At 43.7% G+C, this 26,836-nt stretch overlaps 1 pseudogene; it reads left to right on the top strand.

Moving 5' to 3' along the window:
• The first annotated feature begins 8,466 nt into the window (after positions 1-8,466).
• Positions 8,467-26,836, top strand: part of LOC106582600 (serine hydroxymethyltransferase, mitochondrial-like) — a 35,882-nt pseudogene continuing 17,512 nt past the window's right edge.

Here is a 26,836-nt window from a genome sequence, read left to right on the forward strand (position 1 = left end):
AGATGGAAAGGAAGTCACAGAAACTAAAAGTAGTAGTAGTAGCAGCAGCAGAAAAGTAATTGGGAGAGAAAGATTTTACGGCAGAAGAATTGCAGGAGGTATTGAAGGAAGGAGGTCCCGTCCTCCCACGCCGGTGGCCAGGAATAGGAACGGTTAGGGCAAAGTAGTGGGATACATAGGAGTTTTGGTTTTATAGTTGCAGGGGTATGGGTGGTGCAATTGAACATTTTTCCTGTTCCCTTTAAATGTTTCGTTTTGTCACAATGTGGAATGCACATTATGACCTGAGAAAGGCAGCAATATGCCAAAAAGTGTCTAGTCTGCCGGAAATTCACACAAAGAACAAGAATAACATGTCATTGTAGATTTGCGAGCACACAGAGATATCGCGCAAGCACAGCTGCATTTCAAGAAAGCGCAGGCGGAGGGGAAGGGTAAGAGATGCCCAACTCCGCGAAAAGTCTATGCCCCTACAGCAAGTGGTGCTTTTTCATTGTTTCGTATCCCAGGCAAGGAGTATTTATCAATGAGAGTTTGGTCAACAACCCAACAAATTCTAGGTTATTTGCTACGTTTATATGATGGAATAGAAGTTTCATAAGGCTTCAGTTATGAGTGTACTGATATACGTAAGTAGGACACGTTACATCCTGGCAAAAAAACACAAAACTTTATATCAGAGTTGTTTCGAGATGGCTATGCATATTCAGGGCATGAGGCTAGTAGCATAGCAACTCTCTCCTTACAGGTGGTTCACGTCAACAATTCTCATCTAATAATGAGCTATATCCACCAATCCAAAGAAGGGATAGATGGGATTGTGTCGAGGCACAGATCTGGGGAAGGGTACCAAAAATTGTCAGCAGCATTGAAGGTCCCCAAGAACACAGTGGCCTCCACCATTCTTAAATGGAACAATTTTGGAACCTCCAAGACTCTATCTAGAGCTGGCAGCCCAGCCAAACTGAGCAATCGGAGGAGAAGTGCCTTGATCAGGGAGGTGACCAAGAACCCGATGGTCACTCTGACAGAGCTCCAGAGTTCCTCTGTGGAGATGGGAGAAACTTTCAGAAGGACAAGCATCTCTGCTGCACTCCACCAAGCAAGCCTTTATGGTAGAGTGGCCAGACGGAAGCCACTCCTCAGTAAAAGGCACATGATAGCCCACTTGGAGTTTGCCAAAAAGGCACCAAAAGGACTCTGACAATAAGAAACAAGATTCTCTGGTATGACGAAGCCAAAATTGAACTCTTTGACCTGAATGCCAAGCGTCACGTCTGGAGGAAACCTGGCCCCAGCCCTATGGTGAAGCATGGTGCTGGCAGCATCATGCTGTGGGGATGTTTTTCAGCAGCAGGGACTGGGAGACTAGGCAAGATCAAGGGACAGGTGAACAGAGTAAAGGACAGAAAGATCCTTGGTAATGCACTGTATATACAGTAGAAGTTGGAAGTTTACATACACTTAGGTTGGAGTCATTAAAAGTTGTTTTTTAACCACTCCACAAATTTCATGTTAACAAACTATAGTTTTGGCAGTTAGGATATCTACTTTTTGCATGACACAAGTAATTTATCCAGCAATTGTTTACAGACAGATTATTTCACTTATAATTCACTGCATCACAATTCCAGTGGGTCAGAAGTTTACATACACTAAGTTGACTGTGCTTTAAACAGCTTGGAAAATTCCAGAAAAAGATGTCATTGCTTTAGAAGCTTCTAATAGGCTAATTGACATAATTTGAGTCAATTGGAGGTGTACCTGTGGATGTATTTCAAGGCCTACCTTCAAACTCAGTGCCTCTTTGCTTGACATCATGGGAATTATTTTTTTTTAAATCAGCCAAGACCTCGGGAAAAAATATTGTAGACCTCCACATGTCTGGTTCATCCTTGGGGGAAATTTCCAAATGCCTGAAGATACCACATTAATTTGTACAAACAATAGTACGCAAGTCACAGCCGTCATACCGCTCAGGAAGGAGTCTGTCTCCTAGAGATGAACGTACTTTGATTTGCACTTTTCGCACCAATCCCAGAAAAACAGCAAAGGACCTTGTGAAGATGCTGGAGGACACAGGTACAAAAGTATCTATATCCACAGTAAAACGAGTCCAATATTGACATAACCTGAAAGGCCGCTCAGCAAGGAAGAAGCCACTGCTCCAAAACCACCATAAAAAAGCCAAACTACAGTTTCCAACTGCACATGGGGACAAAGATCACACTTTCTGGAGAAATGTCCTCTGGTCTGATGAAAGAAAAATAGAACTGTTTGGCCATAATGACCATTGTTATGTTTGGAGGAAAAAGGGGGAGGCTTGCATGCCGAAGAACACCATCCCAACCGGGAAGCACCATGTTGTGGGGGTGCTATGCTGCAGGAGAGACTGGTGCACTTCACAAAATAGATGGCATCATGAGGTAGGACAATTATATGGATATATTGAAGCAACATCTCAAGACATCAGTCAAGAAGTTAAATCTTGGTTGCAAATGGGTCTTCCAAATGGACAATGACCCCAAGCATACTTACAAAGTTGTGGCAAAATGGATTAAGGACAACAAAGTCAAGATATTGGAGTGGCCATCACAAAGCCCTGACCTCAATCCTACAGAACATTTCTGGGCAGAACTGAAAAAGTGTGTGCGAGCAAGGAGGCCTAAAAACATGACTCAGTTACAACAGCTCTGTCAGGAGGAATGGGCCAAAATTCACCCAACTTATTGTGGGAAGCTTGTGGAAGGCTATCTGAAACGTTTGACCCAAGTTAAACAATTTAAAGGCAACGCTACCAAATACTAATTGAGTGTATGTAAACTTCTGACCCACTGGGAATGTGATGAAAGAAATAAAAGCTGGAAAAAATCATTCTCTCTACTATTATTCTGACATTTCACATTCTTAAAATAAAGTGGTGATCCTAACTGACCTAAGACAGGGAATTCTTACTAGTGTCACGCCCTGACCATAGAGAGCCCTTGTTTCTCTATGGTGTAATAGGTCAGGGCGTGACTGGGGGGTATTCTAGTTTATTATTTCTATGTGGGGTTCTAGTTTATTATTTCTATGTTGGTGATTTGTATGATTCCCAATTAGAGGCAGCTGGGAATCGTTGTCTCTAATTGGGGATAATATTTAGGTAGCCTTTTTCCCACCTGTGTTTGTGGGATATTGTTTTGAGTTAGTGCACGTTCTTTGTTGTTTTGTGCGTTTCTAATATTAAATATGTGGAAACCATATCGCGCTGCACCTTGTTCCAATTATTACAATGAACGTGACAACTAGGATTAAATGTCAGGAATTGTGAAAAACTGAGTTTACATTTATTTGGCTAAGGTGAATGTAAACTTCCGACTTCAACTATGTGTATATATACACACACAATACAATATATATTATAACAGCCTCCACTCTTGTACAAAGGCTTTCCTCGAGATGTTGGAACATTACTGCGGGGACTTGCTTCCATTCAGCCACGAGCGTTAGTGAAGTCGGGCACTGATTTTGGGCAATTAGGTCAGGCTCGCAGCTGGCGTTCCAATTCATCCCAAAGGTTTTTGATGGGGTTGAGGTCAGGGCTCTGTGCAGTCCAGTCATGTTCTTCCACACCGATCTTGACAAACCATTTCTGTGTGGATCTCTCTTTGTGCATGAGGGCATTGTCACGCTGAAACAGGAAAGGGCCTTCCCCAAACAAGGTTGGAAGCACAGAATCATCTAGAATGTCATTGTATGCTGTAGCATTAAGATTTCCCTTCACTGGAACTATGGGGCCTTGCCCAAACCATGAAAAATAGCCCCAGAACATTATTCCTCCTCCACCAAACTTTACAGTTGGCACTATGTATTGGGGCAGGTAACGTTCTGCTGGCATCCTCCAAACACAGATTCGTCCATCGGACTGCCATATGGTGAAGCGTGATTCATCATTCTAGAGAATGCGTTTCCACTGCTCCAGAGTCCAATGGCGGCGAGCTCTAAACCACCCCAGGCGATGCCAGGCATTGCACATGATGATCTTAGGCTTGTGTGCAGCTGCTCGGCCATAGAAAACAATTTCGTGAAGCTCCAGATGAACAGATCTTATGCTGATGTTGCTTCCAGAGGCAGTTTGAAACTTGATAGTGAGTGTTGCAATTTGACGAACTGACTTGTTGGAAAGGTGGCATCCTATGATGGTCACTGAGCTCTTCAGGCCATTCTACTGCCTCTGTTTGTCTATGGAGATTGCATGGCTGTGTGCTCGATTTTATACACCTGTCACCAAAGGGTGTGGCTGAAATAGCTGAATCCACTAATTTGAAGGGGTATCCACATACTTGTAACCATTATTAAGGTGCAGGGTTGAGTTACGGGGTGGTAGCCGACTAGTGACGGTGACTAAGTTCAGGGCAGGGTACTAGGTGCAGGCCGGTTAGTGATGGCTATTTAAGTCTGATGGCCTTGAGATAGAAGCTGTTTTTCAGTATCTCGGTTCCAGCTTTGATGCACCTGTACTGACCTCGCCTTCTGGATGATAATGGGGTGAACAGGCCGTTGCTTGGGTGGCTGAGGTATTTAATTACATTTTTGACCGGGTGCTGTAGATGCCTTGGAGGGCAGGCAGTGTGCCCCCGGTTATGCTTTGTGCAGACCGCACCACATTCTGGAGTGCCCCGAGGTTGAGGGCGGTGCAATTGCCATACCAGGTGGTGATACAGCCCGATAGGATGCTCTCAATGGTGCGTCTGTAAAAGTTTGTGAGGATCTTATGGGCCAAGCTGAATTTGTTCAGCCTCCTGTGACATGTATGCCGATGAACTTGAAGCTTTTCACCTTCTCTACTGCGGCCCTGTGAATGGGGCCATGCTCCCTCTGCTGTCTCCTGAAGTCCAAGATCAGCTCCTTAGTTTTGTTGATGTTGAGGGAGAGGCTATTTTCCTGGCACCACTCCGCCAGGACTCTCACCTTCTCCCTGTAGGCTTTCTCGTTGTTGTTGGTAATCAGGCCTACAGCAGTTGTCGTCTGCAAACTTGATGATTGAGTTGGAGGCATGCATGGCCATGCCTGAACAGGGAGTACAGGAAGGGGCTGAGCACGCACTCTTGTGGGGCCCCTGTCTTGAGCATCAGCATAGTGGAGTTGTTGTTGCCTACCTTCACCACCTTGTGGCCATCCGGTCAGGAAGTCCAGGACCCAGTTGCACAGGGCGGTGTTCAGACCCAGGGCCCCAAGCTTAATGATGAGCTTGGAGGGTACTATGGTGTTGAAGTCGTAGCTGTAGTCAATGAACAGCATTCTTACATAGGTATTTCTCTTGTCCAGATAGGGCAGTGTGCAATGCAAATTGCAGTGGGTCTATGGTGTCAAATCAAATCAAATTTGTCACATGCGCTGAATACAACAGGTGTAGGTAGACCTTACAGTGAAATCCTTACTTACATGTCCTTAACCAACAATACAGTTTTAAGAAAAATAAGTGTTAAAGTATTTACTAAAGTTAACTGAAGTAAAAAAATGAAAATATCAGTACAGAGTCAACGTTTGGGGGCACAGGTTAGTTGAGATAAATGTGATAATATGTACATGCAGGTAGAGGTAAAGTAACTATGCATGGATAATAAACAGAGTAGTAGAAGCGTAAAAATGGGGGTTTTTTAAAATAGCTTTTCGGCAAAAGCACATTTTGCAATATTCTGAGTAGATAGCTCGCCATCACGGGCTAGCTAATTTGACACCCACCAAGTTTGGCACTCACCAAACTCAGATTTACTATAAGAAAAATTGGATTACCTTTGCTGTTCTTTGTCAGAATGCACTCCCAGGACTTCTACTTCATCCACAAATGTTGTTTTGGTTCAAAATAATCCATAGTTATATTCAAATATCCTCTGTTTTGTTCTTGCGCTCAAGACACTATCCGAACGGTGACGCGCAGACGCATGTCGTGACAAAAAAATCCAAAATATTCCATTACCGTTCTTCGAAGCATGTCAAACGCTGTTTAAAATCAATTTTTATGCGATTTTTCTCATAAAATAGCGATAATATTCCGACCGGGAGACGTCTTTTTTGTTCAAAGACTGAAAATGTAAAATGGACGCTTCACGTGCATGCGCACCCCCGTCTCATTGTTCTCAGATCGACCACTATCCAAATGCGCTACTGTTTTTCATCCTGGGACTGCAAAGTCATCATTCAACGTTCTGGCGCCTTCTGAGAGCCTATGGGAGCCTTAGAAAGTGTCACGTTACAGCAGAGATCCTCTGTTTTAAATAAAGAGGGTATAGAAGGCCAAGAAATGGTCAGAGAGGGCACTTCCTGTACAGAATCTTCTCAGGTTTTTGCCTGCCATATGAGGTCTGTTATACTCACAGACACCATTCAAACAGTTTTAGAAACTTTAGGGTGTTTTCTATCCAAATCAAACAATTATATGCATATTCTAGTTTCTGTGCAGTAGTAATAACCAGATTAAATCGGGTACGTTTTTTATCCGGATGTGAACATACTGCCCCCTACCCTAGAGAGGATAATCTCCTACCGGCACAGCCAGAAGAGGACTGGCCACCCCCTCATAGCCTGGTTCCTCTCTAGGTTTCTTCCTAGGTTTTGGCCTTTCTAAGGAGTTTTTCCTAGCCACCGTGCTTCTACACCTGCATTGCTTGCTGTTTGGGGTTTTAGGCTGGGTTTCTGTACAGCACTTTGAGATATCAGCTGATGTAAGAAGGGCTATATAAATCAATTTGATTTGAATTTGATTTGAATAGAGATTGCGTCATCTGTGGATCTGTTGGGGGGGTATGCAAATTGTGTGGGTCTAGGGTTTCTGGGATAATAGTGTGGATGTCAGCCATGACCAGCCTTTCAAAGCACTTCATGGCTACAGATTTGAGTGCTATGGGTCGGTAGTCATTTAGGCAGGTTACCGTGGTGTTCTTCGGCACAGGGACTATGGTGGTCTGCTTGAAACATGTTGGTATTGCAGTCTCGGTTAGGGACAGGTTGAAAATGTCGGTGAAGACACTTGCCAGTTGGTCATGCCCTGCAGAATGTTGAACTGTTTAAAGGTCTTACTCATATCGGCTACGGAGAGCGTGATCAAACAGTCGTCCAGAACAGCTGGTGCTCTCATGCATGTTTCAATATTATTTGCCTCGATGCGAACATAGAAGTAATTTAGCTCGTCTGGTAGGCTCATGTCACTGGGCAGCTCTCGGCTGTGCTTTCCTTTGTAGTCTGTAATGGTTTGCATGCCCTGCCACATCCGACGAGTGTCGGAGCTGGTGTAGTATGATTCGATCTTAGTCCTGTATTGATGCTTTTCCTGATTAATGGTTTTTCGGAAGCAATAACAGGATTTTTATTAGCGTCCGGGTTAGAGTCCGCTCTTTGAAAGCGGCAGCTCTACTCTTTAGCTCAGTGCGGATGTTGCCTGGTTGGGGTATGTACGTACGGTCAATGTGGGGACGATGTCATCGATGCACTTATTGATGAAGCCAGTGACTGATGTGGTGTATTCCTAAATGCCGTTGGAAGAATCCCGGAACATAGTCCAGTCTGTGCCATTAAAACAGTCCTGTAGCTTAGCATCTGCTTCATCTGACCACTCTCATATTGAGCGACTCCCTGCTTGTACTCCCTGCTTTAGTTTTTGCTTGTAAGCAGGAATCAGGAGGATGGAGTTATGGTCAGATTTTCCAAATGGAGGGCAAGGAAGAGCTTAGTACACGTCTCTGTGTGTGGAGTAAAGGTGTTTTTTTCTCCTCTGGTTGTACATGTAACATGCTGGTAGAAATTAGTTGAAACAGATTTAAGTTTCCCTGCATTAAAGTCCCCGACCACTAGAACCGTCGCCTCTGGGTGAGAATTTTCTTGTTTGCTTATGGCCTTATATACAGTAGCTTGTTGAGTGCTGTCTTAGTGCCAGTTTGGTTTGTGGTAGTAAATAGACAGCTACGAAAAATATAGATGAAAACTCTCTTTGTAAATAGTGTGGTCTACAGCTTATCATGAGATATTCTACCTCAGGCAAGCAAAACCTCGAGACTTCCTTAATATTAGATTTCGTGCACCAGCTGTTATTGACAAATAGACACAGACTGCCACCACTTGTCTTACCGGAGGGAGCTGTTCTAGCTTGCCGATGCACTGAAAATCCAGCCAGCTGTATGTTACCCATGTCGTCGTTCAGCCACGACTTGGTGAAACATAAGATATTACAGTTTTTAATGTCCCGTTGTTAGGACAGACTTGATCGGAGCTCATCCAGTTTAAAAATCCAATGATTGCACGTTGGCTAATAGGACAGATGGTAGAGGCAGATTACCCACTTGCTGTCGGATCCTTACAAGGCACCCCGACCTACATCCCCTATATCTCCATCTCTTCTTCCTGCGAATGTCAGGGATTTGGGCCTTTTCCTGTGTCTGAAGTAAATCCTTTGCGTCCGACTCGTTAAAGAAAAAATCTTTGTCCAGTATGAGGTGAGTAATGGCTGTTCTGATATCCAGAATCTCTTTTCGGTCTCAAGAGACGGTGGCAAAAACATTATGTACAAAATAACACGAAAAACACACAATAGCACACAATTGGTTAGGAGCCCATAAAACGGCAGCCGTCTCCTCTGGAGCCATTCTATCAAAAGAATGTCAGGTAAGGTGGAGGGGATATGATCCTTAACTAGTATACTGTGAGCAGTGCTCAACACTTAATTTATTGCGCTCAATCCCACTTTCTGGCATTTTTGTTTAAGCTCTTATAACTCTCTCTTATAACTCTCTCTCAGCTCCTCAACATCCTCTGCGCCCTCAATGTTTTATCTGAACTTTCAATTCTTTCCACCCGCACTCAACAATATTTTCCACGTTCTCGTCATGCCCCCCTGCGCCATCAAAATGTGAGATGGAAAGGACGCCATAGTAAGGTAGAAAGTAATATCAGCCCAAAAATCAAGTGAACTGACGATTTGTAATGACGGCCAACGCACTCCTATCTTATGGTGAATCCCAAACCACCGCCTCGAACCTACCAACTCACTTGGAGGGCCCTCTGGTGTCACGTGTTTTGGACAAAACACCGAGGGTGACTTCCAGAGAGTGGCGGAGAGGATCAATAAACCCATCATCTTTGGGACACACTTGTGACATGAATGATGCAATTTATGATTTTTTTTTACAAAATATAAACCTTGGTAACAGTTAAACATATTTTACAACATCAGACAAACAAATGCTCGTGTCATATAATTAGGCACGCCTCTCCATTCTTTTGTGTGAAATTGAGCAAACTCCAAGAACGCGGTGCCAGATTCCACTTTGCTATGAAGCCAGCAGTGTTGCAGGCTCAGTCGAAGTACTTACCAGAGGGGCTAATTAGCCCATACACTCTGTCATTTTCACTCCCTCAGCTTCGGGGAATTTGTGCAAATCGCAGAGGTGCACGTGAACGCGGACGTGGAGGTGGAGGGGCGACGAGAAGGGTGTGATTTGGTATACAGCCTTAAACATTTGAACCGGGGACCGATGCTTATCGGTGAAACGTTACATCCCTAATTATTAGGCTAGTCCTGCTGTTTAATAAATGGTGATGAGCTATTTATTTAGTATGCACCCTCCTCTGCAAAGATTGTAACAACTCAGCACTTTTGTAGTTACACAAACTGAGGCCGTACCTCGGTCCCAGATCTATTCAGTGTTTTTCGACAGCCTCTTCTGACTATCCAAGACTGGGAAATCTTACAGCACACAACATCTTCCACCCCCTTACATGTACAGTATGTGAATACTATCCCCCTAATTGGCTGTGTAGGGAGAGACTGAGTAAATGGGAGGGTGAAGGGAAAGTGTAAAGGAGAGACCTTCACTTGGACTAAAGACTAATTTTAAAGTAACTTATTTAACTGTGAAAGCAAGTAATGTTTGTTTATTTTATTTAATTTCCAACAGCAGGATGTTCCATAGTCTGCGCTGATTGTCAATAGCACACACCCCAAATACTAATTGTCTTGTCAATCGTTTGTGTTCTGATTGGTTGTTTCCTTTCATGCTGGCAAACTGACACAAGTGCACATGATTTTACCTAATTGGAGGTTCTTCAAGCAAGGTGATGGTTGTTACTGCCAATGGTTTTACTTGCGCTGCAGTTTTAAAATAAATTAAGTAATTTTGAACCTTTTTCATTAGTTATTGTTTTTAAAGGCCCTGTGCAGTCAATGTGATTTTCCTATGTTTTATATACAGTATATTTCCACAATGAGGTTGGAATAATACTGGAAAATTATGATAATGCCCTTTTAGTGTAAGAGCTGTTTGAAAGAAACCACCTTAAATTTCAGCCTGTTTTGGTTGGATGGAGTTTTGACCTAAATTAGTTAATAGATCAATAAAATAGAGTTCCAAACCACTAAGCCAATAACAGCTAGTTTTCAGTTTCCCCCTCCTCACTCAGACAGAGAAATTGGTCTTTGCTAAGAAGTAGTACTTTGGGAAATGAAGCTTCCTTAATCAGAGGTTTTGCAGCCAATTGTGTCAAATAGGTTCATTACATTATTTAGGTTGTTGTTCAACGAAACAATCTTCGGACGTCATTGATGACATACTTCTGACAAGGTGAATACAAGCATCGGTACACGTAACATCACTACTAAGAAGTGATTTTTGCTTATTTTTGACCATTTTAATTGAAAACAATCACAGTAAGGTACTTAATTGTCACCCAGAAATGATTTGATATTGAGATAAAACGGCTGCATTGGACCTTTTATGCCTTTTTAAGTGTTAGAGTAGGCCAGCTCTCTCACATGTTGTCAGCAGTGGGATTAGCCCAAGTCTACCACAGTGACCATGTTATTTTTGAGTTCGAACATGAAGCTTTAGCATCTTACAAATAGTTTTCATACTTCCAGTTTTTCCGAACTCCCTTCACTCGTGTATAAGAGGGAGGCTTGCGCTACCGGTACTGGCACATGTGCACATCAAATACACACCCGCTGGAACACTGATTCAACTTTTTACGTGTCCTTATAATTCGAAAGATTGCTCAGAAAACCAGGTGTTTTAATCGGTGTATGCTTACTTCGATTTTGACCTTACGCCGATTAAGATAAGCAGAGTAAGGTGTTTACTACTGCCATAATCAGTTTAATATTGAATTATTAGTGTGCATGTAAACATACTCAATATTTGCAACCATAGGTGATAATGGGCTCGTTTCTCTGCCCAGGCGTTGCTGACGCCTGCCAGAATTTACGACTCGTTAGATATTTTACGTGTCAGCTAACCATATGTTAAAGCAATCTATCAGTCGATGACACAGTTCATGACGTGGCATGTATCCATTGGTTGATGCATGCAACGTTTGAGCAGGGGAACGCGACCAATATCTTTCTAGGAGCTGATCCGTTGTCAGTATTGGCAAATAATTCTAATGTTAATGAAGATTTTAATGGATGAAGCTAATCCTTGAGCAGTGCTGCCTTTCGATCCTATCAGTATCAACACATGCCTCAACGACGCACTTAGGTAAACGTTGTCTCTGCGTGGTGTTTTAGGAAACCATGTTACATCTTTGGCCATTGTAGGAAAGATGCATCGTTAAAAAACTTGTAAGCATAAATTCCATCGCTGTCGCAAAATCGGGCCCAGAACAGGATCTAACCTTTAATATAACCAAGAAAGTTCCATTGAGGTCAGAAGACATTATTCCCAAGGGATCTAATAGGAATAGGCCTATGTTAAATGTTTGAAAGAGGGAAGTTTCAACTGTGTGGACAATATCCAGTAGTGAGCAGCAGCAGTATGGAACAGAGTATGGAGCCGCTAGGCACACTGGGCTAGCTGAGATTAGATAAGAGGAAGTGCTGAATATGTGCTATACTGTTCCTCTGCCAGGGTCTGGTACACTGGGCAGTAAAGGAGCCAGCGTCGCACCCTCCTCTCAGTACTGCTGATAGACATAATTGAACAACCACGCTGATTATTGATATCTGACAAACACCCCAGCTGACTGTTTTTCGTTACATATTGGACTGCATGAGAGGGAGACATAAGATTCTATTTTTATACTTCGTGCGTTTGAAGTTGGAACATGGTTTCAAATGTATTAATTGTTTAAAATGATAGTGAGAACACACTCCATGTGTCTCTTTTTCACAAGACACAGTAAGTTCCCAAGAAGCCACTTTGATTATGTAGTCACAGTCTCTGACACACTTCTAGCTTCTTCTGTATCTACAACACATACATTTACAGCCAAGAGCTGGTGATGTGCAAGCACTGCCAACTACGCCAACTAGGTTTGAATAATTCCGGTAACTTGAACCTCCAACCAGAATTCTCTGGAATTGCCTTACATTTTACAACCCTAACAACTATTCATAATCCTGTTGGATTTTATGATAGCTTTAGTAATCGTATGAATGTACATAACAACATGTCATGCTACCATTGTTGTCTTAATTTATTGAGATTTGTGGAAGAGCTATGTGCTGTTGGGCAATTGCTAATCTAGCATGCCAATACATCCTCCGTTTCCAAACGTTTTGTTCCCAAGGCACCAAGTGAACACGACATAGTTGTCCTTGTATCATGGACCCATGAATAACCTCTCTCTGTCCCTGTGTCCTCTCGCTCCCCTCTTCCAGCTGCTGTGCCAACCGTGCCCCGGTGGCTCTCTGCAGCGTGGGGGCAAGGAGGGTCAGCATTACATACCAGTAATGTGGAACACAAGGCCCATGGACAGGGCAGGACAGTCTGGCCCAGGAGGACCCTGAGATGTGGGGCCTGCTGCGGAAAGAGGACAGACAGTGCAGAGGACTGGAGCTCATCGCGTCAGAGGTAAACTGAGCTGTCAGGCTGGCACTGTCAGTTTAGTAATTACAAGACACACTTAGGCCTAATCCCATTCACTCTCAATCGGTGGCTGTATGCATCAAGAGTCTCAGTGTAGGAGTGCTGATTTAGGATCTGTTTAGCCTTTTAGATCACAATGAATACAATTACATGGACAAGGGGGACCTGATCCTAGATCAGCACTCCTACTCTGATACACTTGATAGCCTACATATGACCCCAGATCCTGATCATTAACTGACGTTCACACAGGCAGCCCAATTCTGATCTTTTTTCCACTAATTGGTCTTTTGACAAAATCACATCTGCCCTTTTTACATCAGATCTTTCTCAGATATCCGAACTGGGCTGCCTGTCTAAACGCTAGTCTCGGAAACCTTCCCTAGGCAACACAGTGACTAAGGTCTGGTTTCAATGATATGGGCTCTTTTAGAGGAACTACGTCACTGCCTGGGTCACTAGTTTATCCGCTTGAATAAAATGCTAAATAGTAGCTAACGAGTGCATTTCACAAGTGGCTAATTTTCATCAACTACCTTAACCAAAAGAGTCCATCATTGAAACCAGACCCTAGTCCTTGTGTTGCTTAGGTTCAGGTTTTAAAGACTATCTAAATGCAGCCTAACTAATTTCCAATATATTTTCAAATAATATCATCTTTGAGAAGTAGAAACCACCTAAAGAAAAGCTAGACAATCAGGGAGAATCAAAAATTCTAAAAACGATTCATTTGTTTTTGGCATGGCTACCATAACGGAGCACGCAGGGTACATGCCCAATGTCCCCGATTGGGGTCCCCATTGGTTTTGTTATAATGTTTGAGCAGAAGGACACAGAATTAGCCATGGCAAAATGCTTAGAATTGTAAGAAATTAGCTTTCACACTGCAATATTCTCTTAGCTCCATGGAAAAATTCATAGAATTGCATGAAATTACCTGAATAACAGCACATTTTCCTCTGCCTCCAATTTCTGTCCGATTTAAGCCAGGCACCCAACCCCATCCCCCTCCCCTCCATTGCCTTAGCTAAAAATAAAACATTTGGGGAAACACTGTACACGTCAATAGATAAATCAGTGCATATTTTTGTTTCCATTCCATAAACATTTGACGGACCCAGGAGATTTTTTACTATTCAAACAAAGACACATGGTGAAAGGACGTGACCCAACTCTGTGTTTGCTGGTCTGTGACCCACTGACACTGCCCCCGGTTAGAGGGCTAATAAGGGAGCCCAAGAGTTAATACACACAGGAAACTTTATTCAAACACACACACAGAGAGAGAGCAAGAGATGTACATGGGGATGGGTCAGTAATACTGAAATGAAAGGAATACACATGGAGTGTGATGAATAGAGCAGGATGAATGTATGCATATCAAATGGAACACAACAGTGAATAGAAATGGAACAGAACAGCAATAGCACAATAGGTAAGGACTGTATCTAAGGTAATATGCATGTATTACACAGCAGTAATGTTAGCAATGGCTGCTAACAGTAATAAATGGCAGCAGTGCAAGAAAGGACTATTTACATGACAGTAAGTAACCTAAAGCAGAGCTACAAGCCAATGAGATGGCATACATACTTAACGTAGTAATTGCTAAATAATGATTACAGAGGTAAAGTATAGCCAAGCTAAACAACAATAACAACATGCACATAAGTCCACCCACGTTCTGAGACTGGAATATCACCGTCCAGGCCCTGGCTGTATTTATACACTTACTAGAGTGTGCCACGGACCTGTCCGGCCATTGCAGTGCTAGCGAGCATGCATGACCAGTGCATGAACAGTGTGTGGATGCATGGGGAGAGTCCAATTGGCTGAAGCAACGAGCTGGAGGGGATCGATATCTCTCAAGTGAGGGGGAGAGCTAAACTACGCGGCGCCAGCCAGACATAAACAAACACACGCTGGTAAATAGTCCTACAGCGCCCTCGGCAGGGAAATTCGTAACGCACTGGTCCTTTATATCCTGTGAGGTTCCTCATCCTCTCTCCTCCTCCCGCCATTCCTCCCTCCTTCCTTCCAGCCCTGCAAATTCCTGCTCAGTGGAGTATATCAGCTTCCTCTCAACACAAAACTGTCCCACTTCAGTCTGAGATAAAGCTGATATCTTCATACCGCCTCCTTTCTCTCCTCTGAAACACAGACACACACCCTCGCCTCCTCTCGGCAGGCAGGCCACAGCCAAGGCTTCCTGGTTGAGGTGCCACTAGCTCAGCTTGCTGCTACTCCGCTTGCTTGCTTGTTTTAAAAGGACAACACGCAGGCAGCGATTGCATTTCCAAGTCTAATGTGAGGAGTGGGGTTGTTTCTCAGCATGGCACACGCACACAGCAGACAGCCGTTACGTGTGTGTGTGTGTGTGTGTGTGTGTGTGTGTGTGTGTGTGTGTGTGTGTGTGTGTGTGTGTGTGTGTGTGTGTGTGTGTGTGTGTGTGTGTGTGTGTGTAAGCTATTACCTGAGCCTTTATGTTATCTCTCATATCCTTCTCTAGTGGAGGTCCTGAGAGGCATTAGCATACAACCCTATAGGGAGGCCGCTGTGCCAGACATGTGTGTATCAGTGTGTGTGTGTGGCAGAGCGTGACCTGACACCCGACAGGCGCTGTGATAATCTGGGCTGGGAGTGTCAGAATGCCACACTGAGGTGCCTGTCTGTCCCCTGTCATCTCCATGACACTGTGAATAGTGCTTATAGTCCCCTCGCTCTTCATGGGTGGGAACTGACACTGTAGTTATGGTGGTTATAGCAGGCCTAGGATTCCCCACTAGCACCACTGGCAAAAAAAACTGTGAGGGTGTTCAGAATTCTGATTAAACGTTACACGGTGCATTACCACCGCTTAGTCTTCCCCCTACTTTATTTTCCATGCGGGGCCCAAAGGCGAACAAAGTATTATCCAGGACCTCTACCACCAAAACTGTCAATAGAACCCAAGTTCTCTTAGGCGGGGGGCAACCGAGCCAGGTGACTAGGAGGAGAAACTTTGCCACCGCTTATAGAAGTGGTTGTGCTTTTTCGCCCTTTTCTTTTTTGTTGTTGTAGATAAGTGTATGAAGACTGGGTTCGATAGTGTAATGATTGTTACTGGCTCCAGGGGAGACTTCTGCTAATCACTTAGCAGTTTTTAATTTAACAAGGTCTTGTCCTTCTGTCTCCTGCATTGATCTGATCCTGACGTACATGTTTCTTCTGGTTTTTCTCTCCTCCCTACAGAACTTCTGCAGACTGGCTGCTCTCGAGGCCCAGGGATCCTGCCTCAACAACAAGTACTCAGAGGGGTACCCTGGCAGGAGGCAAGACTGTGGATACTGTAGGACTAGGCACAGAACAGTGGTGTAAAGCAGTTTTTGTTGTTGTTAATTATTTGTGTATTTCACATTTTTGGCAGGCATTATGTTTCTCCCTCTCCATTATTTCCGTCCCCAGACGGTCCACTGCATTTACTACGTAATGAAATGGAATTACTGGGATTGTCAGATTGAATGACTAACAGATGGACAGAATATACTCTGTCCCCTGGTCCCCTCCCACCTCCTACACACGCACACCCAAACACACACACCTTTTCACCCAATTCCCATGAACATGTCAGCGCAAAAACCAAGCCATAAGGTCAAAGGAATTGACCATAGAGCTCCGAGATAGGATTGTGTCAAGGCACAGATCTGGGGAAGGGTACCAAAACATTTCTGTAGCATTGAAGGTCCCCAAGAACACAGTGGCCTCCATCATTCTTAAATGGAAGAAGTTTGGAACCACCGAGTCTCTCCCTAGAGCTGGCCAACCGGCCAAAGTGAGCAATCAGGGGAGAAGGGCCTTGGTCAGGGAGGTGACCAAGAACCCGATGGTCTCTGACAGAGCTCCAGAGTTCTGTAGAAATAGGAGAAACTTCCAGGAAGACAACCATCTCTGCAGCACTCCACCAATCAGGCCTTTATGGTAGAGTGGCCAGACGGAAGCCACTCAGTAAAAGGCACATGACAGCACGCTTGGAGTTTGCCAAAAAGGCACCTAAAGGACTCTCAGAATATGAGAAACAAGATTCTCTGGTCTGATGAAACCAAGATTGAACTCTTTGGCCTGAATGCTAAGCGTCACGTCTGGAGGAAATCTGGCCCCATCCCTACTGTGAAGCATGGTGGTGGCAGCATCCTGCTGTCAGGATCGAGGGGAAAGATGAATGGAGCAAAGTACAAAGAGATCCTTGATGAAAACCTGCTCCAGAGCACTCAGGACCTCAGACTGGGGAGAAAGTTCACCTTTCAACAAGACAATGACCCTAAGCACACAGCCAAGACAACACAGGAGCGGCTTCGGGACAAGTCTCTGAATGTCTTTCAGTGGCCCAGCCAGAGCCCGGACTTGAACCCGATTGAACATCTCTGGAGAGACCTGAAAATAGCTGTGCAGCGACACTCCCCATCCCACCTGACAGCGCTTGAGAGGATCTGCAGAGAAAAATGGGAGAAACTTCCCAAATACAGGTGTGCCAAGCTTGTAGCGTCATACCCAAGGTGCTTCAACAAAATACTGAATACTAACATAAATGTGAAATTTCAGTTTTGTATTTTTTTAAATAAATTTGCAAACACATTTTTTTTTTTATAATACATGTTTTGTAATTTTGGGTATTGTGTGTGTGTGTATATAAATGAGGGGGGAAAAAGCATTTTAATCCATTTTATTATTTTTATTTTATTTTTATTTTATTTTTATTTAACCAGGTAGGCCAGTTGAGAACAAGTTCTCAATTACAACTGCGACCTGGCCAAGATAAAGCAAAGCAGTGCGACACAAACAACACAGAGTTACACATGGGATAAACAAACGTACAGTCAAAAACACAATAGAAAAGTCTATATACAGTGTGTGCAAATGGAGTAAGATTCGGGAGGTAAGAAAATAAATAGGCCATAGTGGCGTAATAATTACAATTTAGCAATTAAACACTGGAGTGATAGATATGCAGAAGATGAATGTGCAAGTAGAGATACTGGGGTGCAAAGGAACAAAAAATAAATAACAATATGGGGATGAGGTAGTTGGGTGGGCTATTTACAGATGGGCTGTGTACAGGTGCAATGATCGGTAAGCTGCTCTGACAGCTGATGCTTAAAGTTAGTGAGGGAGATATAAGACTCCAACCAAGTCATTGGCAGCAGAGAACTGGAAGGAAAGGCGGCCAAAGAAAGAGTAGGCTTTGGGAATAAATAAGGCTGTACCGTAACAAAATGTTTTGTGCAATTAAAATAAGTAATGATTTAATTGAATTTAATGTTTACAAATTCGATGTGCTCAAATTAAAGCAATTTCCGAAAAGGAACACTCGGATTATAGTGATATTAATATCTTATCTTGAAAACAATGTAAAGTATGTATAGATGGGTGTAATTTAGAGCAAAGCATTTCGATTTTAAATTGTGTGGGTAACCTCTTGTTGAATTATGAGAGAGAATGTGACAACAGTAATGAATTATTAATGAGGCAGTCTAGACAGCGCAGTTTATGATTAGAGGTAGGCCTAGACAGAGGATGTTTTTGGTGGTTTCAGCCCTGTTCCAGCCCTTTATGTGAATTTAGTCATGTATGCAAATACAGCTAGTGTATTAGGCACATACTGTTCTTCATTTTTTTCAAAGTATAACAAAATACCAGATATACAAAAAAAGTATACAGGACCAGTCAAAAGTTTGGACACCTAGTCATTCAAGGGTGTTAACTTATTTTTACATTTACATTTTAGTCATTTAGCAGACACTCTTATCCAGAGCAACTTACAGTAGTGAATGCATACATTTCATACAGTTTTCTCTGTACTCCCTACTGGTCCCACGTGGGAATTGAACCCACAACCTTGGCGTTGCAAACACCATGCTCTACCAACTGAGCCACGCAGGACCACATTGTAAAATAATAGTGAAGACATCAAAACTATGGAATCATGTAGTAATCAAAAATATATATATTTCTGATTCTTCAAAGTACCAACCCTTTGTCTTGATAACAGCTTTGCACACTCTTGGCATTCTCTCAACTAGGAGTTCCCACGTATGCTGAGCACTTGTTGGCTGCTTTTCCTTCACTCTGTGGTCCAACTCACCCCAAACTATCTAAATTGGGTTGAGATCGGGTGATTGTGGAGGCCAGGTCATCTGATGCAACACTCCATCACTCTCCTTCTTGGTCAAATAGCCCTTACACAGCCTGTATACAGAAATACACGAGCTCTGAAGCAAGCTTCCAGAAAATTGGAACGGAAATGGCGCCACACCAAACTGGAAGTCTTCCGACTAGCTTGGAAAGACAGTACCGTGCAGTATCGAAGAGCCCTCACTGCTGCTCGATCATCCTATTTTTCCAACTTAATTGAGGAAAATAAGAACAATCCGAAATTTATTTTTGATACTGTCGCAAAGCTAACTAAAAAGCAGCATTCGCAAATGGAGGATGGCTTTCACTTCAGCAGTAATACATTTATGAACCTCTTTGAGGAAAATATCATGATCATTAGAAAGCAAATTACGGACTCCTCTTTAAATCTGGGTATTCCTCCAAAGCTCCATTGTCCTGAGTCTGCACAACTCTGCCAGGACCTAGGATCAAGGGAGATACTAAAGTGTTTTAGTACTATATCTCTTGACACAATGATGAAAATAATCATGGCCTCAAAACCCTCAAGCTGCATACTGGACCCTATTCCAACTAAACTACTGAAAGAGCTGCTTCCTGTGCTTGGCCCTCCTATGTTGAACATAATAAATGGCTCTCTATCCACCGGATGTGTACCAAGCTCACTAAAAGTGGCAGTAATAAAGCCTCTCTTGAAAAAGCCGAATCTTGACCCAGAAATTATAAAAAATTATCGGCCTATATCGAGTCTTCCATTCCTCTCAAAAAATGTTGAAAAAGCTGTTGCACAGCAACTCACTGCCTTCCTGAAGACAAACAATGTATATGAAACGCTTCAGTCTGGTTTTAGACCCCATCATAGCACTGAGACTGCACTTGTGAAGGTGGTAAATGACCTTTTAATGACGTCAGACCGAGGCTCTGCATCTGTCCTCGTGCTCCTAGATCTTAGTGCCGCTTTTGATACCATCGATCACCACATTCTTTTGGAGAGATTGGAAACCCAAATTGGTCTACATGGACAAGTTCTGGCCTGGTTTAGATCTTATCTGTCGGAAAGATATCAGTTTGTCTCTGTGAATGGTTTGTCCTCTGACAAATCAATTGTACATTTCGGTGTTCCTCAAGGTTCCGTTTTAGGACCACTATTGTTTTCACTATATATTTTACCTCTTGGGGATGTCATTCGAAAACATAATGTTAAATTTCACTGCTATGCGGACGACACACAGCTGTACATTTCAATGAAACATGGTGAAGCCCCAAAATTGCCCTCGCTAGAAGCCTGTGTTTCAGACATAAAGAAGTGGATGGCTGCAAACTTTCTACTTTTAAACTCGGACAAAACAGAGATGCTTGTTCTAGGTCCCAAGAAACAAAGAGATCTTCTGTTGAATCTGACAATTAATCTGGATGGTTGTACAGTTGTCTCAAATAAAACTGTGAAGGACCTCGGCGTTACTCTGGACCCTGATCTCTCTTTTGAAGAACATATCAAGACTGTTTCAAGGACAGCTTTTTTCCATCTACGTAACATTGCAAAAATCAGAAACTTTCTGTCCAAAAATTACGCAGAAAAATTAATCCATGCTTTTGTTACTTCTAGGCTGGACTACTGCAATGCTCTACTTTCCGGCTACCCGGATAAAGCACTAAATAAACTTCAGTTAGTGCTAAATACGGCTGCTAGAATCCTGACTAGAACCAAAAAATGTGATCATATTACTCCAGTGCTAGCCTCCCTACACTGGCTTCCTGTTAAGGCAAGGGCTGATTTCAAGGTTTTACTGCTAACCTACAAAGCATTACATGGGCTTGCTCCTACCTATCTTTCCGATTTGGTCCTGCCGTACATACCTACACGTACGCTACGGTCACAAGACGCAGGCCTCCTAATTGTCCCTAGAATTTCTAAGCAAACGGCTGGAGGTAGGGCTTTCTCCTATAGAGCTCAATTTTTATGGAATGAAGACTTATCTCTTCAGTAGGTCCTATGATTAACCTGTTGGGGATAGGGGGCAGTATTTACACAGCCGGATAAAAAACGTACCCGATTTAATCTGGTTACTACTCCTGCCCAGTAACTAGAATATGCATATAATTATTGGCTTTGGATAGAAAACACCCTAAAGTTTCTAAAACTGTTTGAATGGTGTCTGTGAGTATAACAGAACTCATATGGCAGGCAAAAACCTGAGAAGATTCTGAACAGGAAGTGGCCTGTCTAACAAATTGTTGTTCATCTTGGCTCTTTATATTGAAGACTGAGGATCTTCGCTGTAACGTGACACTTCCTACGGCTCCCATAGGCTCTCAGAACCCAGGAAAAAGCTGAATGATATCGAGGCAGCCCTAGGCTGAAACACATTAGCGCGTTTGGATAGTGGCCTGTCAGAGGACCATTAGACTGGGGCTGCCTGTTTTTATTTTCCCTCTCTTTGAACGAAAACCACCACTCCCGGTCGGAATATTATCGCTTTTTTATGAGAAAAATGGCATAAAAATTGATTTTAAACAGCGGTTGACATGCTTCGAAGTACGGTAATGGAATATTTCGATTTTTTTGGTCACGAAATGCGCCGTGCTCGTCACCCTTCTTTACCATTCGGATAGTGTCTTGAACGCACGAACAAAACGCCGCTATTAGGATATAACAATGGATTATTTGGGACCAAACCAACATTTGTTATTGAAGTAGAAGTCCTGGGAGTGCATTCTGACGAAGAACAGCAAAGGTAATAACATTTTTCTTATAGTAAATCTGCCTTTGGTGAGTGCTAAACTTACTGGGTGTCTAAATAGCTAGCCCTGTGATGCCGGGCTATCTACTGAGAATATTGCAAAATGTGCTTTCACCGAAAAGCTATTTTAAAATCGGACATAGCGAGTGCATAGAGGAGTTCTGTATCTATAATTCTTAAAATAATTGTTATGCTTTTTGTGAACGTTTATCGTGAGTAATTTAGTAAATTCACCGGCAGTGTTCGGTGGGAATGCTAGTCACATGCTAGTCACATGCTAATGTAAAAAGCTTGTATTTGATATAAATATTAACTTGATTGAACAAAACATGCATGTATTGTATAACATAATGTCCTAGGGGTGAAATCTGATGAAGATCATCAAAGGTTAGTGCTGCATTTAGCTGTGGTTTGGGTTTATGTGACATTATATGCTAGCTTGAAAAATGGGTGTCTGATTATTTCTGGCTGGGTACTCTGCTGACATAATCTAATGTTTTGCTTTCGTTGTAAAGCCTTTCGTTGCAAGCGTCCCACCTAGCCCAGAGAGGATAAGTATAGTCTGGCCCAGGAGTGTGAAGGTGAACGGAAAGGCTGGAGCAACGAACCGCCCTTGCTGTCTCTGCCTTGCCGGTTCCCCTCTCTCCACTGGGATTCTCTGCCTCTAACCCTATTACAGGGGCTGAGTCACTTGGCGTACTGGTGTTCTTCCATGCCGTCCATGGGAGGGGTGCGTCACTTGAGTGGGCTGAGTCACTGACGTGGTCTTCCTGTCTGGGTTGGCACCCCCTCTTGGGTTGTGCCGTGGCGGAGATCTTTGTGGGCTATACTCGGCCTTGTCTTAGGACGGTAAGTTGGTGGTTGGAGACATCCCTCTAGTGGTGTGGGGGCTGTGCTTTGGCAAAGTGGGTGGGGTTATATCCTGCCTGTTTGGCCCTGTCCGGGGGTTTAATCGGATGGGGCCACAGTGTCTCCTGATCCCTCCTGTCTCAGCCTCCAGTATTTATGCTGCAGTAGTTTATGTGTCGGGGGGCTAGGGTCAGTCTGTTACATCTGGAGTATTTCTCTTGTCTTATCCGGTGTCCTGTGTGAATTTAAATATGCTCTCTCTAATCCTCTCTTTCTCTCCTTCTTTCTTTCTCTCGGAGGACCTGAGCCCTAGGACCATGCCTCAGGACTACCTGGCATGATGACTCCTTGCTGTCCCCAGTCCACCTGGCCGTGCTGGTGCTCCAGTTTCAACTGTTCTGCCTGCGGCTATGGAACCCTGACCTGTTCACCGGACGTGCTTGTTGCACCCTCGACAACTACTACGATTATTATTATTAGACCATGCTGGTCATTTATGAACATTTTCACATCTTGACCATGTTCTGTTATAATATCCACCCGGCACAGCCAGAAGAGGTCTGGCCACCCCTCATAGCCTGGTTCCTCTCTAGGTTTCTTCCTAGGTTTTTGGCCTTTCAAGGGAGTTTTTCCTAGCCACCGTGCTTCTTTCACATGCATTGCTTGCTGTTTGGGGTTTTAGGCTGGGTTTCTGTACAGCACTTTGAGATATCAGCTGATGTACGAAGGGCTATATCAATACATTTGATTTGATTTGGATGGCGTATCGCTGCAGAACGCTGTGGTAGCCATGCTGGTTAAGTGTGCCTTGAATTCTAAATAAATCACTGACAGTGTCACCAGCAAAGCACCCGCACACTTTCACACCACCTCCTCCATGCTTCACGGTGGGAACCACACATGCGGAGATCATCCGCTCACCTATTCTGCGTCTCACAAAGACACGGCATGTTGCTTAAACTCTGTGAAGCATTTATTTGGGCCACAATCTGAGGTGCAGTTAACTCTAATGAACTTATCCTCTGCAGCAGAGGTAATTCTGGGTCTTCCTTTCCTGTGGCGGTCCTCATGAGAGCCAGTTTCATCATTGCGCTTGATGGTTTTTGTGACTGCACTTGAAGAAACGGGAAAATTATTGAAATTTTATGGACTGACTGACCATGTCTTAAAGTAATGATGGACTGTCGTTTCTCTTTGTTTATTTGAGCTATTCTTGCCATAATTTAGACTTGGTATTTTACCAAATAGGGCTATCTTTTGTATACCACCCCTACCTTGTCACAACACAAATGATTGGCTCAAATGCATTAATTAAGAAGGAAAGAAATTCCACTGTCACGACTTCCGCCGAAGTCGGTCCCTCTCCTTGTTCGGGCGGTGTTCGGCGGTCGACGTCACCAACCTTCTAGCCATCACTGATCCATTTTTCATTTTCCATTGGTTTTGTCTTCTTTCACACCTGTTTCCAATCCCATAAATTACATGTTGTGTATTTAACCCTCTGTTTCCCCTCATGTCCTTGTCGGAGATTGTTTGATTGTATGTTTGTGCAAGTTATGTTTTGGTGCGCGACGGGTTTTATACCCACTTTGATTAGTTTATATATTTTGGTTTTTGGAGTTTTGTTAACTTTTATTAAACGACTCCATTTATACCAAGTTCGTTCTCCTGCGCCTGACTTCCCTGCCACCAACACACACCCTTTACAGAATCTCCGACCTAAAATATGGAGTCAGCAGGAGAAGGTACCCCGGCCATGGAGGTGGAGGAGCACGTCCAGGAGCATGCGGCTATGCTTCACCATCTGGGCGCCGCCATGGATCGCGTTGTCCAGACAATGGACCGCTGGGAGAGACAGGGAGTTCTTCCAGCGCCTCCACCAGCACAACCGGCGTCTCCCCTGAGCGCCCCTTTTCCGCCTGAGCCCAGTGGGATCCGTCTCTCCTTGCCACAGGAGTACGACTGGAGTGCTGCCAACTGCCAGGGTTTCCTCCTCCAACTAAACCTCTATCTGGCCACAGTCCACCCAGCTCCATCGGACCATGAGAGGGTGTCCGCCCTCGTCTCGTGCCTCACCGGGAAAGCCCTGGAGTGGGCCAACGCCGTGTGGACAGAGGGAGATGCGGCGTTGACCATTTTGAGGAGTTCACTCGCCGTTTCCGGGCAGTCTTCGACCATCCGCCCGAGGGCAGAGTGGCGGGTGAGCGCCTCTACCATCTGGGGCAGGAGATGAGGAGCACCCAGGAGTTTTCCCTGGAGTTTAGAACCCTGGCTGCCGGCGCGGGATGGAACAACAGGGCCCTGATCGACCACTACCGCTGAAGTCTGCGCGAGGACGTCCGTCTGGAGCTGGCCTGCAGGCGACACCACCCTCACTTTCGACCAGCTGGTGGACCTGTCCATCCGGCTGGACAACCTGCTGGCTACTCACGGATGTCCAGATCGGGGTCTGGTGGTTCCATCCTCCCGCAACCCCTCTCCAATACCCATGGAGCTAGGAGGGGCGGTGCGCAGGGAGACCGGAGGGGTTTTTGCTTGTGCACAGGTCACACTGCTGGCCGGTGCCGGGTTGGTTCCTCTGGGAATCGTGGCAGCAGGCAGGGCGCTCTGGCATCACCCCAGGTGAGCTGGCACCATTCTCACCCAGTCCTCTGTTGCACATATGTTTGTCTGTCACTTTTCCTGAGTTTTCCCCGCATTCCCAGCATAAGGCGCTCGTAGATTCAAGCGCGGCTGGGAATTTCATTGATAGAGCGTTAGCCTGTTGGGGCTACAGGTTAGCAATGAACCCCGAGCCGGGATTGCTAACAAGGCTGGAAATTCAAAACATCAAAAATCTAATAATTTCAATTTCTCAAACAATCAACTATTTTACACAATTTAAATGATAAACATCTCCTTAATCTAACCACATTGTTCGATTTTCAAAGAGGCTTTACGGCAAAAGCATAAAGTTAGATTATGTTAGGACAGTACATAGCCACAAAAGTACAAACATCCATTTTCAATTCAAGGTCAGGCATCACCAAAAGCAGAAACCAGCTTGAATTATGCACTAACGTTTGTCAATCTCCATCAGATGACACTCCTAGGACATTATGTTATACAATACATGCATTTTTTGTTCCATCAAGTTCATATTTATATCCAAAAACAGCATTTTACAGTAGCGTGAAATTCAGATTTTTTCTTCTCTGAAATGCTTCCGGTGAACATAACAAAATTACTATTCGAAAACATTGGTAAATTATAATATTGTCATTCAAAGAATAATATATTATCATCTCGTAATTGCTACCGAATGGCCAGATCTCAAAATAACTTTACTGGGAAATCACATTTTGCAATAAACGGGGTGCTATGCTAAGAACAACAGGCTATGCTATACAGTTAGCATCATCTAAAATCGATAATAACATTGTAAATACCCCCTTACCTTTGATTATCTCCATCAGAAGGCAGGATCCCAGGTCCGGAAGGCATTCCAGGTCCGGAACAAATGTGGTTTCTTTTGACAAAGTTCATAATTTATGTCCAAATAACACCAAGTACTTAGCGTTCATTATGCTCCCACAAAACGTGGTGTGGGGCTGGTAAAATCACGCCGAAAAGCTAAAAAAACCTAGTAAATAATCTATTTATGTTCGTTCAAACATGTCAAATGTTGTTTAGCATTAATCTTTTGGTCCATTTTTAACGTTAAACATCAGTAATATTTTCACACAACCTATCCTATGTCTAGATAAAAAATGATGACAAACTCACGTCTCTCAGATTTATGCGCAGGCGCAAAAAATGAAGTGATGACATGTCAACTTCCTTGGATTCTAATTTGCTCTCTGTTTATCATAGACGCTTCAAACAACTTTATAAAGATCGTTGACATCTAGTGGAAGCCGTAGGTGTTGCGAAATGAATCCTTTCTCACTATGGTATCTATAAAACAATGACACTAAATAGTACAGTCACAAAATCCACATTTTTTTTGATCTATTTTTCACAGGTTTTTGCCTGCAATATGAGTTTTGTTATACTTACAGACACCATTCAAACTGTTTTAGAAAATTCAGAGTGTTTTCTATCCGAATGTGTTAATAATATGCATATCCTAGCTTCTGAGTTGGTGTAGGAGGCAGTTAAAAATGGGCACATATTTTTTTCAAAATGTCTCAATACTGCCCCCGAGCCCCAACAGGTTAACTCATAGTTTAGGGACCCCCATTGTTCCCGTGGATGTGCCCTTCCCCGTTCACGCCTTAGGTA

The sequence above is a fragment of the Salmo salar genome, chromosome ssa22, assembly GCF_905237065.1.
Source record: "Salmo salar chromosome ssa22, Ssal_v3.1, whole genome shotgun sequence".
In the NCBI taxonomy this organism is placed as follows: domain Eukaryota; kingdom Metazoa; phylum Chordata; class Actinopteri; order Salmoniformes; family Salmonidae; genus Salmo; species Salmo salar.